This window comes from Amia ocellicauda, chromosome 15, assembly GCF_036373705.1.
Source record: "Amia ocellicauda isolate fAmiCal2 chromosome 15, fAmiCal2.hap1, whole genome shotgun sequence".
Taxonomy (NCBI): domain Eukaryota; kingdom Metazoa; phylum Chordata; class Actinopteri; order Amiiformes; family Amiidae; genus Amia; species Amia ocellicauda.
In genome coordinates, this window is record NC_089864.1 from 9,729,417 (window position 1) to 9,749,101 (window position 19,685).

Genomic DNA, 19,685 nt, shown 5'->3' on the forward strand with positions numbered 1-19,685 from the left:
TAAATTATATAAAATAATATTTTTAGGCATTTACTTACAAAAAATGTGTGTACTGAAGCACTCTGCCTTTTTTACAGTTTTAAACAGTTAACTCCATTCGGCAGCCTGGTATTCATATGGTAAAAGGGAGAAAAATCATCTCATCGGTAACATATAGTGCTAGGTGTATCAAATAATTGCATCTTCCCATGAATTGAATGGGTTGGAATATATATTTTTTGAAATACAAGATGCATCTCCATTGCATTGTTTCAGTGTGTTAAAAAAGTTAGATTTTTGATCAAAGGGATATTGATTAGTAGTCTGTTTGTGAACTGTTATATTTATGTTTCCCAATTATACACTCATAGATAAGGTCATTGATAAACTGCTTTGTTAGTTCAATGGTGTAGTTTAAAAAAATAAAAGAACATTATTATTTGTTTAACAAATTACTCAACAAACAAAGTTTAATATGTATTTAGCCATATATCATGTCATAATGGCAATATACTGGACTCTGCTAATTTGTTATCATTTTTTGTTTAACCATAACTTATTAAACTGATAAATTATGAGCAATATTCTTTCTCTTAAACATTTCAGATACTGTTTTTTTGGCTTACGAAGTAGGTCACAAATTACTTAGTACATGTTTGTAAACAAATTCATTTCCAAATCATTTTGCTGCACTTTTTGGACATTTTTAAATAGACTTTAAAGAACAATAAATCCGCCCCACCACCACTTTCTCATGAACTCACACTTATTTCCAGGAAACCTTAGATTGCTTTTATCAATATTTGATGGTTTTCTGTGCAATAAAAATCTCACAGAAACAGTTTGGGATGCCATTTTAGATGCCCTCACTAAGCTTTTTTCTCTTCCATTATCGTAGATTATATATTTTCTCAAGTATTTTTTAATATTCCATCTGAACAGCTTCCAGTATGAATATTTAACTTCCTTTAAAGCAACCATCAATTAATTTTGCTTTTCTAAATACTTGTAACTTTACAGTTAATCTATATTTTATAAGCCATCTTATATGTTATAACCCTTCTTCTGAAAATTCATACTTTTTCTAAATTAATTAATTTATACAATGTTTAACACATATTTTCATAACAGAATGCAACAAGCCTTTAATGCCAAGACATTGCGTCATCATACATACCCATAAATAAATAAACATGAACACACACATACAGTGATGAAAACTATGTTTTTTCATAGGTTTTTGTTTTGGTAACATTCAAATGGTACATTGAAAACAGTTTTTTTATTTTATTTATATTTTCCTCATTACTATAGCATCTGCTATAGAGAGCAAATCATAAATACTGTGTACAACAGCAGTGATCAGCTGTAATACATGCATTTAGATGCAGAATGATGTCTAATTGTATTTATTTATTCCCTTGATAAATACATTCACCACAGAAATAAATGTATATAAGCTTAAATTTATAACATATATACAGTGAGGGAAAAAAGTATTTGATCCCCTGCTGATTTTGTATGTTTGCCCACTGACAAAGAAATGATCAGTCTATAATTTTAATGGTAGGTGTATTTTAACAGTGAGAGACAGAATAACAACAAAAAAATCCAGAAAAACACATTTCAAAAAAGTTATAAATTGATTTGCATGTTAATGAGGGAAATAAGTAATACTTATTAGGGAATACTTTTTTCCGTCACTGTATGTATGTATATATATATATATATATATATATATATATATAGAGAGAGAGAGAGAGAGAGAGAGAGAGAGAGAGAGAGAATATATATGTATATATTCCCCGAATATAAACAAAAGCTTGGGAGAATATTTGCATGTACATTTGGTTGAAGTCTTTTTTCCCAGGTAAAGGTTAACTTAATAGGGCTGCATCATTTAATTTCTATGATGGATTTAGGAAACAGTTCCAGATATAGAGCCAAGTACCTTGATAATGTAATGCGATTCTGTCTCTGAAACCTCCTTCCGCAAATGCCTTTAATCAAATAATGACAAGTCTATGCTTGTATATTTAATTTCCTAAATGAATGTATTGAATTAACCTGGGGATTAGTTGTTTAAAAGCTTCCGGTGAAAAACAGCCGACAGTCTAGTGATATACATATACATAGTGTGAACCAAAAGAGGTGAATTTCAGCAATGGCATGCTATTGAACAGCAGACGGACAGCACGGGGATTGGAAGTGTGCTGTAAAGACACTGTTGTGTGAGGTGTTTTGAATGTATCATACTCAGAGCTGTGAGAAAAATAAAGGAACTGTATGAGAAATGTATGCACTGACATTTAACAGAATCTATCCAGTCTAACACATTTTGTCTTCAATGTGTGTGTATGGCTTAACTGTTGGCTAATGTTTATAAGATTGAGTGGCCTTTTGGGATACTTACCTTGCAAAATGATGCTTTGACATGACATTTCTGCCGGGGGTCATCCATTTCCTGACTCTGCACTCATTGCATAAGGTCGTGTAAATATAGTTTGACCTCACATTTGCTGAGTTTGCTTCCTGTCTACAGTTGTTTTATCTGTGTGTTTATTCTTGTGCTTTGAAGCTTCAGTGAATTCTGAGCCGTTCACTATGTGGACTCGTGGCTGTCTGTAACATTGCACATCAATGTGTTTGAACATATTCAGCAATGCATCATTTGGTCATCATGGAATTATTTTAAGATACACTAAATTCTATTTCAGGATGATTGGATTATTACACCTGAAATAATATATTAAAAAACTAAAACATATTTGTCTCATAGCGATCCCTTTTAAATCTCCATAAAATGCAAGGTATTCATGTGATGATTTTAACATAAGAACATAATAATTGGTGTCCATTAATAACTAAGTGATCCAAGGATCCTATCCAGTCTGTTTTTGAATGTTCCCAAATTGTCTCTTCAGCCTCATCGCTGGGGAGTTTGTTCAGATTGTGATGCCTCTCTGTGTAAAGAAGTGTCTCCTGTTTTCTGTCTTGAATGCCTTGAAGCCCAATTTCCATTTGTGTCCCCGGGTGCGTGTGTCCCTGCTGATCTGGAAAAGCTCATGATTTTGAAGACTTGAATCAAGTCCTCACGTAGTCATCTGTCTTTTGTGTTTACTTGATTTTAGAGGCCCTTTTATAATGTCTCTCCATCATTCAGAACATAAACTCACTAATTAAAGCCTAATTTTTAAGATTAAACCTTTACTAAACTATGATATGAAACGAGAATGCCGTTTCCAACAACTGCGGCTTTTGCCAACTTGATTACACTTTTTCAGTAGCGAAATGTATTGTATTTATTTATTTATTTTCAAACCCCATCGCTTCATAACCACCATAATCCTTTAGAAAGACAGCTGGTCTGCTACTAGTAAGAGTATGAAGTGCTAAACAGCATGTGGTAGCAGAAGCATAAAAGCTCAAACAGATCTATGGAAGCTAGCTAAATCAAACTGCTTTTTAAAACGCTCTTGGAGCAGAGCTGAAAAATCAACATGCAGCAGATTGAGATCAAACTATTCTAATTCTGCTGTTTACTCTAATGGAAAGAGTGTCCTGCTAGTCGTCTTGCCATGAAGGAAAAACACCTATTATATGATTAAAACATTTACTAAAAATCATCAAATAGAGATTAGAGTGATATAATATGCAAAATTGTGTAAATATTGAACAACAACAATTTCCAAATACCATCATACTCGACTGTTATTACTGTAAATGCCATAGTGAGAATATGAGTGCTAGTCTCCTAGTGCACTTTGATGATTGTATAGCTTCATATCAGATGTTTGAAATCCTTATTTCTGTATTATTATTAAAGTTGAGTTATTATTAAAGTTGTCACGATGTTAAGAATTGTATAGTAACGTATTTTGTTCTTCTGGTGACCTTGAGTCTGCACTATATTACAAACATGAACACTTTTTGGTAGTGTCGTTGGTAGAATCAATTTTTGTGTTTTCAATTAAAACTGGTGTCTTTGAAAAGATACATTTTCATTCTTGACAGTCTAGAATATGTACAACATATTTTATGAATATCAATATGGATAATTTAAATACATTTTCAATTAAAACCGATAAGTAGGAGAGTTTGGTAAGTACTTTCACGTAAAGAGCATGAAACCTCAATGAACATTTATTATCTGTGTATCAAACCTATATCAATGTATAACATGTTGCAACACAACAATACTACACAAAACAGGATCTAACAAACGCACCATTCAAGTGGCCACTTTTTCAGTTTGGCTCATAGCAGTGGTAGTATTTTCTAAAACTGTATTTGCATTATAAATAAACAAGCAATGTGTTTATGAGGGTATACAAATTCCTGGGACAATGCCTATTTTGTTGTACGAGTGAACACAGAGGAATAGTTTTGCAGTAGGAGTTATAAAAGTCAAGCGTTCAGTATTCTCTCGTTTGTTCTGCTTTATACTATTATTGATTTATATAACACTTTATACATAGCTCTCCTTCTAACCCTAACACACTAGGCTATATCACATGTCCAGATTAGCAACCTGAACAAGATACATATTTTGCTTATTAACATCCATCCCATTAGAAGAAAGAAAAAACAACTTTCTAGCCTCATAAACTAAAAACTAAAATTCATTGTAAAATGTTAAAAGAAATATGAGCCTCAGAAAGCTAGATACAGCTGCATTATGTCTTCCCAGTTAGTCATCTCGGGTGCCGTATTATGCTTCCTGTGAAGTGGAAGCACCACTGATTGATTGAAGAATAATTTGCGAGGTTTCAAAGGTTTCAATTTTAAGCAGATCAGCACGATTTGCAGATGATTTATGCGTCTTCTCACCTTTGTCTGATAACAGCTGTTCAAGTTGTCAGTTACCTTAAATTCCTTGGTTTGACAACGGAGAAATATAATTTAAGCGGCATATTTTATCCTCTACTTACAACCCCCTGAGCAGGAAGTTAGTTTATGGCGTGCTCATCACTGTCTGCATTTTAAAGACACTTTTCAAATGGGAATCATTATGACTCTGCCATCCTTGGACTTGTGCTTAAACGCTTCATCTTACTGTGGTGGAGGTTTGCCTAAAGGCGGATAATGTTCCATTTCATCAGATGCTCCCACTGACACATCATTGTACTCTATGGGACACATTTAATAGACACACTGTCTTTTCATATCATATATATATTTTTTGTAGGATCTTAGTGCATTACAAATGTGTCCTGTGTCTCACTATGATCTACTCTCAAACTGGAATGGATTGAAAACTGCCCTTATTTGATATGAATTGATATTCATTTTATATTAGTTAAATAAAATGTCCAGTTAACCCTACCCTTTAAAAAAAAAAATGTATCATTGTATTGTCTATGACTCTTCCCTTGCTCTGATTCATGGAGGTCCAGTAAACGACTCTTTGAATGTGGCCTTTTTTAATAAATCAACTAAATCCAAAATCCACTAAAGCTGTAGGACTCAAAAAAGTGTATTTACTGCGAATGTGTCTCAGGGGGGAGGATACTGATCCAGAGATCATACTGTGTTTAATTTAAAATGCCAAGTTGAGAGGTAAGGGATGTCTGCAAGAGTCAGTTTTACCTTAAAGTGCAAAGCAGCCCCCGCCACCCCGACACATACAGAAAAGAGAGCTTTAAAGCTGGATTGTGTACAGTTTCTAGATTAAAATAAATGTGCCAGTAGGAGTTGATAACAATCCCATTTGCTCATTTAAAATGCAAATAATTTTAATAGCTAATTAAAGTTAAATACAATTATCATCATTATAAAATTGCTCAGCATTCGGCAGTGATCAAGTCTAATTTGGTGGAATCGTCTTATCTGGGATGAAAGGAAGCAGCTGGAAATGGTGAAGAAATCAGCTGAAAGGATAATGAACATCAAACACTTTTTTTTTTTAAAGTAGAGGCAATTGCCATTGTACTGAGTGAGACAGTGGAGTAATGAACTGCAGCAACACTTAGGATAGCGCGCATACCTACTCACAATGCTTTTACCTAATTTCAGACTATTAAAGTAGGCATACAGTTAAGAAAACCTCACGCAAGAAGGACAAGAATGGACTGGCTGCACCGATACTCATGGGCAGAGTTGATGAGAGGAATATGAAGAGTAGAAGTAATTGTGATTCAAGTGCTTTTATCTGGAATCTCATCAAATATGCATAATCAAAATGTGGAGCTCAATCAAGAGTTCAGACTGACACGCTGTTGAATGCAGACATTGAACATACCGAATGGCATTATTATTGAGCAGATGCAACTTACTCGGTTAAACAATCACTAAAATGCAAGGTTATACAATATTACAAGGTAATAAGATATTGTTTCTGCGTTATGAATCACAACACGCCGAGTACTTCTATTCAGCTGAAGCCAATTGTGTGTTATTGTGGAGAAAACCAAAGCGAGAGACGCAAATCAGAGAACAGTGCCAATCACCGGGGGTCTCAACTGTCACTTTATACGACATCAGGCTTTCCTCGATTGTGGCTGCCGAAAATTAATGGTTTTCATCTTTATGTGTCGAAACGCAGAAGTGTATTTTAAGTGTATCGCCTTTGCCAGATTCTACCGTTAAAACTCCTCCATATGCATCCAAGATATACAATGCCTTACAACCCGGAGAATATAAATTGAGCAATGTAGTCAGAAGCTCAGCTGTCAAATTGCCTTGACAGACATTAGTTACAGATCTCAGAATATGAAGTGTAAGAGACAATGGCTAAGCACATTCTGTTTCCCTTGGTAGAGAAAATAAAAGTGGTTGGAAACAATAAGACACTAACTTCAGTGCTGTTTTAGAATTATTTAGCCATGTAAATATCAGATGCATCTGATACTCTTATCAAGTAGACTTTCAAAGGGATGCAGTTATTTATTCCAGCTCAGTTCCTGTTATATCTAATGTTAAATGAATGTGTCTCCATTATGTATATATCTCACTGTGAAACAAAGAAACAAGTAGACTGCTAGAATTTGTGCTGTATTTATTTTTGTTAAATACAGTTGGTGAAGCATGGTGGAGGTAGTGTTATGGCATGGGCATGTATGGCTGCCCAGGGAACTGGTTCCCTTGTATTTATTGATGATGTGACTGCTGACAAAAGCAGCAGGATGAATTCTGAATTGTTTAGGGCTGTATTATCTGCTCAGATTCAGCCAAATGCTTCAAAACTCATTGGACGGTACTTCACAGTGCAGATGGACAATGACCCGAAGTATACTGTGAAAGCAACCCAAGACTTTTTTAAGGTGAAGAAGTGGAATGTTCTGCAATGCCCAAGTCAATCACCTGACCTGAATCCAATTGAGCAGCATTTCACTTGCTGAAGGCAAAACTGAAAGCAAAACGACCCAAGAACAAGCAGGAACTAAAGACAGCTGCAGTGCAGGCCTGGCAGAGCATCACCAGGGAAGAAACCCAGCATCTGCTGATGTCTATGGGTTCCAGACTTCAGGCAGTCATTGACTGCAAAGGATTTGCCACCAAGTGTTGAGACTCACAATTTAATTCATGATTATGTTAGTTTGTCCAAATATTTTTGAGCCCCTAAAACTGGGGGGACCACATATAAAAATGGGTGTAATTCCTACACCGCTCACCCAATTTGGATGTAACTACCCTCAAATTAAAGATGAAATAGTTTATATTCAAATCCACTGTGGTGGCGTACATAGCCAACATGATGACAAACTGTCCAAATATTTATGGACCTAATTGTATGTAATTTAAGCTTTATGGATATGACGTCAAGTGTTTATTTGATTTATTTATGTTCAGAACGCAATACAGAAATTAAAATAACGATGGCCAGCACTCAGTAAAAGTATTGCTTTATCAAGTTCATTTTGCACTACTTATTTAAACAACAATGCAAATTCTTTCTTTGGAAATCCTGGGGCTTCACTTCCAAGCCATTGTATCCATTTTGATTCTCTCTGCAAAAGTATTGCATCTCTATCACACCCTGCTTGGACTGTGAACCAGTTAAATGCCTTATTAAGTTAAAATGGCCATTCAAATAAAATTGATCTCTTCTGGTGATTTGCGATGCCAATGTTTTACAGCACTCAAATATTGTGCTTTTCAATTTCTGCTAGACGCCACATATTTTGTAAGTCTAATTTTGATTTTCATGATCTTGTTTAACAAAATAACTATAGTATCCCTGATATGGGAAGGCTATGACTGTACTAAAAATAGGATGTCCTGGAGGGTCAAATAAATAATTTAGTGTCTAACATGATATATAAAGTACTGGAGAAACAGGATGGATCTGAATTAAGTATTTGTTTATTCTGCATTGCAGTCCTCAATACAGTAAATGCAGTAGTGTACTGTGTAATCCAGACCCCCTTTCTTCTGTAGTACCATTTACATTCTTTATAAGAATTTATAAAACTAAGTAATGGCCAACTACACTACCGGTCACAAGTTTTAGTACACCCCCATTTTACCAGTTGTTATTGAAATGTAAGCGGTAAACTGCCAGAGGTTTAAAAAAACAACTTTAGGTTACCAAAAACTGAAAAATAATCACATCAGAGAATGCTTCACATCGTTAAAAAGCTGAGAGCTTTCATTTGTTCTATGCTTTGATTTCAGAGTACATTGAGACATTAAACTGCATAAATTTCAGTAAAAGAGGTGTTCTAAAACTTTTGACCAGTAGTGTAGATATTTTCTGATTGTAACATGTATTGATGATTGGGTGGTGACTATAATGCTTTGGAAGTTCCAGTTATTTATGACAATGACAATGACAAGAAAACTACATGTGGCATATGACAGTTCCATTAAAGTATTAAACAAGATAAATATTGCTTAGTACGTGAGAACTGAGGAGATTTTGTCCCAGGTAGAATGACAGCATGCTGTTGTTGGTAATTAAAAGGTTCAGCACATAATTTACCTTGTTTATCTTTAGGATTTGATTCAAACACCAGTTACACCTAGTCCAGGCATTGGATAGTAAATATAATTACCTAGATACATAGATTCCTGTTTATACATATAATAATTATATTATAATTATTATATGTTTAAATGTATGTCTAATTTCCTATCCAGAGTCCTTGATATATATATATATATATGAAATCTGTAGTTGCTGTAGTACCAGTGTAAGTTTCTGCAACTAATTACTGCAGATGGCCATGTGATCTATGTTTGTGGAGATTTTATTATGTCTGCTCCATTCTGCATTAGACATTTTACATAGTAGTATCATCTCTCTGTCTAAAAAACCTAATATCGCAGGACTGTGTGTTTGTTTGTGTATGTATAAGATAGCTTGGGCAGCCATTATACAAAATGATTCTGTTTTTATGGGTGAATACAGACACCTTGGATGAAATTTAATAGCATTTAACTGTATTATTTATTGCGGGATATGGTGAATAATTTTAATTAGACTTCTACATTCTGTACAATGACACTGGGGTGAAGTTGAAATTACATAGATGGATATAGCACTATGCCATCATGCCAAATTGTCTGCAGTGTTTAAGTAAACCACAAGAAAACAAACAGTCCTCCAGAGCCCGGATCATTTACTTGACCTTTGTTAACCTTGGCATATAGTTATAATCACCTCGCATAGAGGAAGCAGTCTTAAATTAACTACTTCAGAAGCTCATTATATAAAAAAAGTAAATAATTTATTGCAAATCATTTCTCTCATATTTAATTGGTGTGCTTTATCAGCACGGTTTGGAAAAATCTTTAAAGAGAATATTTTTTAAAGGGAGTGTGTTTAATACAATTTGGATGAATATATAAACTTGTCAAGATGGGTTTACATGAACTCTCTTACCGAAATACAACCAAGGAAGAATCAGAAGAAACATTGATTGATGTGGAGATTTTATAGTATAGTGTATAATTATTATTAGTAGTAATAGTATTATTATTACTGTTGATAATAAAGGGGGTTCATTTTAATAAATCATGCTCAATTAACAGATGATTAGAAAATCGTTAATTAGCTTAACATGTAAGTCTTAGTGAGTTAAAATTTGACTGCAGTAAAATACTATTTATACTATTTATTATATAAAAAGCTATTGTTTTTCACCATAAGTTAATTGGTCAACTGAAGGGTGTTTCTTATTGCATAAGCAATGTTATCTTGTTAAATTTGGGCAAGAGGATGGCAAAGTGTAACAGAGTGGGTCTGGCTGCACAAACTGCGTGAAATCTCTGTTACGATTATCATTATTATAATGTATTATTCCCAACATGAGCAAGGGATGTTCATGTATATACATATATATGTGTATTTGTTGTTAGGTGTGTGGTTTGATGCTTATTATTATTAAGAGCAAATTCGTTCTCTCTCTGTGTCTTTTAAAACATATTCTGTGGATGCATAAGTGAAATAGTAAAATAAGATATGTATGCCAGATCTGGTTTGCTCAGCAGGAAAATATTGAACTTGAAAAATGAGATAAAGTGACTTTTGGCAGATCACAGAGCTTTTAAGGTATGAGAATCTGATTATAAATCTGTCCCAATTTAGCCTCAGGGACTGATTTCAAAGAATGTAAAACTATTTAACATCTTGAAATGTATTAGGAAAATATACCTCAATAAACTGATTCCAAATATTAAATGCACACACAGAGGATACCTTGTTGATTAAGAGATGATGGTTCAGTACATTTGTTTATTCTATACATTTGATGTTTTGTAATTTATTGCATTATTATTGCTTTAATTTTGTGCATGTTTATTATCTTCTTAATTTACTAAAATAACAAAAGTATAGTTTACTAGGTTGATGTGTAATTGAGGCCAGCATCTAAAGAGCAGGCCCAGGAAACAGATGTAATGTAAATATAATACCAAAGCTAAGGATTAGAAGCAACTGCGGACATTACATGCCATTAACGAAGAGAAAGCTCCCTTTTTGTGCTGTTTTCTTTACAATGTATATACTAAGGGAAACAATAGTTTGAGCTGTAAATATATGTCTGCCTCAGCCATTGCAATAATCAAAAACAGTAGTTATTCAATTGCTTTTGTTGTTGCAGCTGCACTGGTAAATTAGAGGGAAAAAATCATAATGCCCTGAGGTTCTGGTTGAGAGACTATTAATAAGTGTAAAAAATCTCCAACATGTTTTGGCATCATGTAACTAGATGCCTCACAGAATGGTCTAAATGTAATACATACCCTGGGTGTCTAATAAGACTATAATTCAGACAGAGGGCGCATGAACAGCCATTTCTGGGACAATTGATCTTTCCTGCGAGTGTGATTGGCCAGCATGTTGAAAAAGACGTGTGTGTACTCTCTTACTCAGAGATTCAAATCAAGCCCATTTCTCATTTGAAATCGGAAGGTAATTGAATGTTATCACAATGCCTTTGTTAAATGCAGGTTGATATTTCCACTCAATGGCATAATTAATTGCTGTTTTACAGTCGATTATGTATTTCGTTTTTATTTTAATATTGGAGTGTGTTAATGGTCAATTAAAATTATACATTTAAGAGTTAGTCACCCTGGATAAAGGACAAATGAATAGCATAAGTAATACAAATAATTTATGTAACATATGCATATGCATTTAAAATATATTCTGCACAGCATCTAATCTAATTTGAACGTTTTCACCATGCAGTTGCCGTATTGCTCCATTTATGGATGCAACAAAGATAACAACAATATTGAAGTGGTTTAATTTCTCTGCAGACTTTTGCTCATTCTGGCAGTTTACCTTTGAGATTTTTCCTGCATTTTTCAATGTTTGTTTGTTTGTTTGTTTGTTTGTTTGTTTCTTTTTGGGGCTGCTGTGCATAACTAATACATAATATCTACCCTAGATGTTGCCGTGTGTTGAGCAATTCCCTCCTGTGAAATTCCCATTTCAGTCTAGAAATGCAGTATAACAATGCTGTTGGCAGTGATCACTCGTCTTCAGATGAGCAATAGCTGGCAGTGTTGCCGGTCTCTGTGAGAGTACTCTGTTTGGGGTTCAATCTGAGGAAGACAAATAGCTCAACAAGCTGCTAAATGCTGCACAACATTGTACGTACTTAAATTAAAGATGCCTAGTAAAGACAACATATAATTATATACATTGTTGTTGTTTGTTGTTTGGGGATCTGTACTGGTTAAAGAATAAAAATAGCCATGCCTGCCATTCTACTGTTCTGTATTATTTAGATAATTTAGTTTCCTTAGGATAACTAGTCATAATAAGAACATTGAAAGCACAATACATGTTGATGAATGTGACTCCATCTATAGTAAATTATCTCTTCAAGATAATTCCCATTAATAACACCATGAATAACAGTAAGAAGACTTCGAAAGGTAGTTCAATACAACCATGCCTTTATCCTCCACATCAATGTGTCCTGCATACTTTTAAAAAATAATTACCTTGTGTGGAAAGTGATATGATATCTATATGCTGTTGCCGACCGGCTCAATGCCTGATGGAAGACACAGTCAGTGAGCATCTATACCTTCAAAGGAAGGCGCTCTCTGGGGTCATATTAAGACAATCAAACCTAATGAGACATAGCATTTTTGCATTTCATTAAATGTTATTCCATGGTTCTTTAAGGGAAAAAAATCAGTGATGCAAAAAGTGCCCTTGAAAGCTTTAATAAGTATAGCAGAATATATTAGTAGTTTTGCCCCTGCATAAATGGCTTTAAATTACTTCTTGCAATCACTGTATATGCTGTTGGGAAGATCTTATAAGCAATTTAAGTTAATTATATGACTGCTAGGCACTTAATACGACAGTGGAAGAGCACCTGAGTATCTCTCTACTGGAACATGGGCAGGAATTCAAAACTTGTACAAAGTGGTATGAAAATGTTTGAAGAATCATTGGGAAACTTGGTTCATTTCTCTGTGTGGATTAGACTGTGACACACCACTGCTTCTTTTCATATTGGATTTATTTGAGTTTAATCCAGAGTTTTCTAATATGTATTTCAGTGCATAACAAGCACACTAATATTACATCGACCCACATGAGCCCCTTGCTTTGATAGGAGGAAATTATATTTTTCTTCACATTGTCCAGACTTGAGCCCAAGTTCCTTTTCTTTTTCTTTTTTTTTTTTGGCGGGAGGGTTAAGGTAGAAATTACTTGCATTTATATAAAATAATTCACAACAAGGTGGATTAAAATCAGCTGAGATTAAGAACTAGGCAATTCAGAGGTCTTTTTAACATCTAAATGAATTCAATATATTTATTTCATTAATAATAATAATCATAACAATAATATTGCAATTCAATGTAATGTGGGTCCCCTCTATCTGAAAAGCTTAGGTGGGGATTTGTGTTCTGACTTGAGAATGACCCCAAACCCAGAGCGACACTAAATCTTAATTAGAGGGAAGGGAACAGCAGCCAGAGGTGAAATTGATGGGCCTGTCTCCATAGTCACCTCACCGTAATCCCACAGAAATATTTTATTTTGGCGTTTTGATGGAAACAGTTTGCCGCAGAATGCCAGCGACACACAACCCGCATGGCGTTTGCTTCAGAGAAAGGTACTACTTTTTATCCAAATCAGCAGTTTACTCTGATCCTTACTCTGAGTAAGACTTCCACTTTGATGCTCAATATCTTATTTACTTCAAGAAAGTAATAAAATTCTCTATGGCTTAAATGGTGGTGGTTTTATTTTTGTTGTTGTTTTTTCTGAAATACGATTTCAGAGTGAAAATACATTTTAAATATTTCATTATGTTGTAATAAACAGGATATTTTCCCTTTACATATGAAATGTGTTTATTTTGATGACTCCACTATTATTCTGTTTGTTTGTTTTTAGTTCTAGTACAACGATACAAAAATTGCTGAATAGTGCAACTGACTCTTGTCGAACCATCCAACACCCAAAAGGAGTTTTAATTGGCTTTGACATATTTCAGGTTCAGGACAATTGTCTGTGGATTTAGGGTGTGCAATCTATACTATTAGCAGAGGTCTTTATCCCTACAACCACTTTAAGATTAAGACTGGTTTCATCAGGATTTTTTTTGCATTAAACATGATTGGGATTTATTTGTTTAATGTAATGCCAATTGTTGCAAATTAATTATGTCTCGTTATCCCCCCTTTTATTCAATTAATCCTCAAATTACCTGTTTTGGACAAAAGGTTTAGTTGATTGATTTATCATTATTGTATTAATATTATTATCATAAAATAGAATGCAAATATCCATCTCTCTCACTTAGCAGACTCTGAACATGTCTCGCTCATCTGCTATGATGGCACAATCAGAATATAAATTAAGTTTGCAGTGCGAAGACAATTAAATAAACAGTAGCTGCCATGAGCCTCTAAGCTGTGCTCTACTGATTTCTTTACAGCCCTGGACTTAAACTCCTGCAATTAATATCAATATCTGTCTTTGGATTTACAAATTTAACATGAGATTCCAGTAAAAACACCAGGTGTGGAATATCTGTTTTAAGTGGCTCAGAAGCCCGATATTGATAATGCTCTGGCAGCGCTTTGTTTTTCTGAATATGTGATCCACAAGCCGTCCTTTCCACACGACTGCATTATCTCGCACAGCAGAACCGTAACTGCGTTTTTAATCAAGAGTGATTAGATTGAACTGTGTTTGTTAATGGCACACTGTGAGAAACCTAGGGTTGTGACAAAAATGGAAGATTAATGCAACGTAGAATAATTTCAGCCATATGCCTATTGTGTTCTGCTTGTGGAAATGTTACTAAGTATATGAAATCAAAACCTTTCAATCTGGTGTAGTGGTCTAAAGGCAAAGATATTTGAGATCTGCATGATTATAGTGTTTCTAGATATAGCAGTTTAAAATGACTTCTCTGTGAGCAAATTCAAATCGTACAGATATACACTCACCTAAAGGATTATTAGGAACACCTGTTCAATTTCTCATTAATGCAATTATCTAACCAACCAATCATATGGCAGTTGCTTCAATGCATTTAGGGGTGTGGTCCTGGTCAAGACAATCTCCTGAACTCCAAACTGAATGTCTGAATGGGAAAGAAAGGTGATTTAAGCAATTTTGCATGGTTGTTGGTGCCAGACGGGCCGGTCTGAGTATTTCACAATCTGCTCAGTTACTGGGATTTTCACGCACAACCATTTCTAGGGTTTACAAAGAATGGTGTGAAAAGGGAAAAACATCCAGTATGCGGCAGTCCTGTGGGCGAAAATGCCTTGTTGATGCTAGAGGTCAGAGGAGAATGGGCCGACTGATTCAAGCTGATAGAAGAGCAACTTTGACTGAGATAACCACTCGTTACAACCGAGGTATGCAGCAAAGCATTTGTGAAGCCACAACACGTACAACCTTGAGGCGGATGGGCTACAACAGCAGAAGACCACACCAGGTACCACTCATCTCCACTACAAATAGGAAAAAGAGGCTACAATTTGCACAAGCTCACCAAAATTGGACAGTTTTAGACTGGAAAAATGTTGCCTGGTCTGATGAGTCTTGATTTCTGTTGAGACATTCAGATGGTAGAGTCAGAATTTGGCGTAAACAGAATGAGAACATGGATCCATCATGCCTTGTTACCACTGTGCAGGCTGGTGGTGGTGGTGTAATGGTGTGGGGGATGTTTTCTTGGCACACTTTAGGCCCCTTAGTGCCAATTGGGCATCGTTTAAATGCCACGGCCTACCTGAGCATTGTTTCTGACCATGTCCATCCCTTTATGACCACCATGTACCCATCCTCTGATGGCTACTTCCAGCAGGATAATGCACCATTCCACAAAGGTCGAATCATTTCAAATTGGTTTCTTGGACATGACAATGAGTTCACTGTACTAAACTGGCCCCCACAGTCACCAGATCTCAACCCAATAGAGCATCTTTGGGATGTGGTGGAACGGGAGCTTCGTGCCCTGGATGTGCATCCCACAAATCATTTCTAAAGAATGCTTTCAGCACCTTGTTGAATCAATGCCACGTAGAATTAAGGCAGTTCTGAAGGCGAAAGGGGGTCAAACACAGTATTAGTATGGTGTTCCTAATAATCCTTTAGGTGAGTGTATAACATCATGGTATATACCTGTATGTGTGTGTATATAGTGTGTTTTTGTGTTCTCATCTACTTTTCCAACTGGGGACACAGATATTATCACATCTCCATCTAGTGTGGACCTGGCAGCTAAGTGCATGCCTAATCCAATGTCCCCACTTAGCAAAGCTGTTAAATCATGTTTAAACAAACTTCAAAGTAATGTCATTTCACAGAGGGCATCTGAGGAGAGTCATGATCATTCTTTACTCATTAAACTCCCAACAAACAGATGAGCAACATTGTCTTAATAGTCTTATTTTCATGAACACATTTCCTTAATCCTGCAGTACAATATCACAATTTAAATGCATTCTTATGGTTTAGAAAGTATTATGTGTTTCGTTTTTATTTTTTTTCAGTTCATCCTCTCATTGCACAATTACCACAGACCGCATAGAAGTTAAAGATCTAGATTTGCAATAAACATCTTTGAATAAGCTGGATGCAGGCACTGGTCTTTCCCCATGACCACCCTCATTGTGTCCAGGATTGCATTGCTTCTGTAAAAGCATTGTAGGTGACAATCTAACATGGCAGAAATGACACACTGATTCATTTCACGAATGACATGCTGAAGTGATTAAAAGGCACAAGTGTCAATGAGATTTAAAGCTTGCTGGGCATAAGAGGCTAGGCTTATATGCTGAAACACTGTAATGAATCGGTCCTGCAGGATCTGCTGTTGATCCCTGATCTCTTGCACACAAAAAAAGGGCTGATGAGACTCTTTGGATGTGTACCATGCCTGCCCACATTGAGCAAGGATCACCACTGATGGTTCGGTAAAGGGAAGCGATCGAGGGGTTGAGGGGCAGGGTGACCTCTTAGGAACACTACTGAGCATGATGTGAATGGGGATAACAACACATCCAGTCAAACCCTTGGCCTGTACAAGTTCCTGGATGCCTCTTCCCCAGCATGGGCCAGTATAGTACAGTGTTTTACCCATAGTTCCCTGCATGTTCATTTGTACATTCTTATAATAAGCCACTCAATGTACTCACCCTCAGTCAAGTTATGTAGACCAGTATGCTAATTTGTATAATAAATGGCGTGTGTCTGTGCCTGTTTTAAATATATTCAAGTTTTTAAAATTGTTTTGTTATTAAGGATTAAAGATAAAGGACAAGATAAAGCTTCTAATTGGCCTGTCTAAGTCAGAATGCCCAAAGCTATTAAAATGCAATAAACCTGAAGATATATACTGGTAAACATTATACATGATCCTCCTGTCAGCAAAGGGGTGCAAGTATTTATTTTTTGTTAGACTGGAATGGAGAAAAAAAAAAAACCTCACGCCTTCTAGTCAGGTAAACTGGATCGGTCACATTTAAAACATGCATTCCTTAGCAATGCTTTATCATCACTAGTGAACACACACAAAATGATACATATATGAATTCCAAGGAACGCTTTTGCACGAGATTCTATTCTCTTACCATTACCGTTTCATTTTTCACTCGTTTGATGTGTCTTAACAAATGAGCCCCGTGCTGACGAGCTGTATCAGTAATGGCTCCTCAATGTAACCCGGGTCAAAAGGGAAGCATCCAAGAAACACAAGCACGTTCCTGCTGACCTATACAGTACCTGCATTGTAATAGGTCATATTTCAGCTCTTGTGTCTTTGACAAATCGCCTCGCTCTAAATGCCCTGTCCAAGGTGCTGAAATCTTTCATGATGTATGGGCATGTCTACCTGATAAATTCTCATGTCAGCCTGTGTGTGATGGTGATTCATCAGGTTTGTGATTTTTGTGTTAGGAATACATATTGGATTTGTAATGAAACACATTTAATTTAATTCCATATCATTGGGCTTTACAACTGCAAACTTTTAAAAGGCCGGCCTCCTGCAGGTTATTAGCAAAAAGAAAACTGGGGCATTTGGTTATGTTTGGATATTCATTTTAAAGGTAAGGGTTCAGAGCCTTAATATATATATATATATATATATATATATATTACATATTTTTTAAGACAGAAAAAGACTGCATTTGCATTTCTTGTTAAATTGTGTTTTTGTTACAATTTATCAACTAAACTGTTATTAAGTGTTCAATCTCAGCAGTTTATGTTTTTTGTTGATTGTGAGACACGATCAATCTGTTTTCCGTGGTCTTTAAGAAGATTAAATGTTTTCCTGTGTTAGGCAGAGTGAGTTGATGCATCAATAGGAAAAGGAATAATCATCAATCGTAAATGTGACTGACAGTACAATTATTTTCTGGACCCACCCATTTTTCTCTTTCTCTTAGGAAAGGAGCAATTTTGCAGTTATTAATATAATCTAGTCGTGACCAAGCTTCAATATCTGCATACATGATAGGTCCCTTTTTAGTTGTCAGGTAAGAGTATATTGTCCTACATTTCCTTCCTTGCTTGAGGAGACCTTTATTCATAATTATATGGATGTATCTGAAAACAGGCAGTTAATAATGACAGTTAAGAAACATAACATTTATATTTTCTGGAGAAGTTCAGATGAAAGTGAGGGATGTCATTTCTGACTTTAATTACCAGAATGCCTATGGCAGTCAAGACACATTTCTTCCATGGAGGTCCTCTGCTTTCTAATCATGTAAAACCCTTAAACATTGCAGAGAAATAAACTCCACATGAATATTCTGCTTGTCAAAACCAAAAATCTTTCTTTTTTCCCCTTTTCTGGGCAACAGACAGTGCTTGTAGTTCAAAACAAAAACAAACATGATATTTACATTTTAAGTGTCCTTATTTGTGAGTTACAGCAAATATTATTTTAATTTATTAATTTTATACAAATTATATACATCTGAATTAGCGGGGGTGGGGGATTCTTGCAGATCGTGTTTAGCCCGGCGACGAGAGTGGGGTGCAACGTGTGCGCTTGCGCATTAAAGTATCTCTTGGTTATTGGGGTTATTCTGTGTCAGGTCACTTTCCTCCATATCTGTCTGTGTTTCTGATGCACATTTGCCAGCACCCAGCACGTGTGGAAGAACCGGGAAGAACGCAAAGCGTCCTAATGACGAAAAATACTGCCGTAAAGAGTGGGATTTGCGACACCATAATATGAAACGATATACATTTTTCTATCGTCATACGATATATATCGTCATATCGCACAGCCCTAGTAAATAGTGTTACATCTATCTATCTGTCTATCTATCTATCTATCTATCTATCTATCTATCTATCTATCTATCTATCTATCTAGTATAAAATTGTAGTTGAAGAGGAAATATCATGCCTTTTGCTTACTACCATGGTGATAGATTAATTTACCCAAATAACTAGGTTCACTGAGCACATGATTTCACTAGCCACATCCTGAGGTAGCCAAACCTTACCTTGATCCAAACATGTTTGGGACATGACTGACATCTCAAACAGCATCAAAGATCCCCACAACATGACAGGAAGTGGGAAAGGGTTGAGTAAGAAGCTGGGTTCAACTCTTCACAGGCCTTAAGAGTCCCTGCCCAGACTGCCATGCTGCAACTGGTGGACAAATCAATCTCATACATCCCGCGACGATTAACCTGTCACCACACGTGAACCCTTTGAAACTGCAAGTGTTTCCACCATCCGTTGTTCTAGCCAGATGTTTTCAGCTTGCAGACTGTTACCTGGTATATCCCTCTAG

General features: G+C 35.6%; 1 protein-coding gene across 3 annotated transcripts in view; it reads left to right on the forward strand.

The window, feature by feature from the left end:
• The window catches only part of immp2l (inner mitochondrial membrane peptidase subunit 2), a 273,233-nt gene that overhangs the window by 152,520 nt on the left and 101,028 nt on the right, over positions 1–19,685 (forward strand). The window lies entirely within an intron of this gene.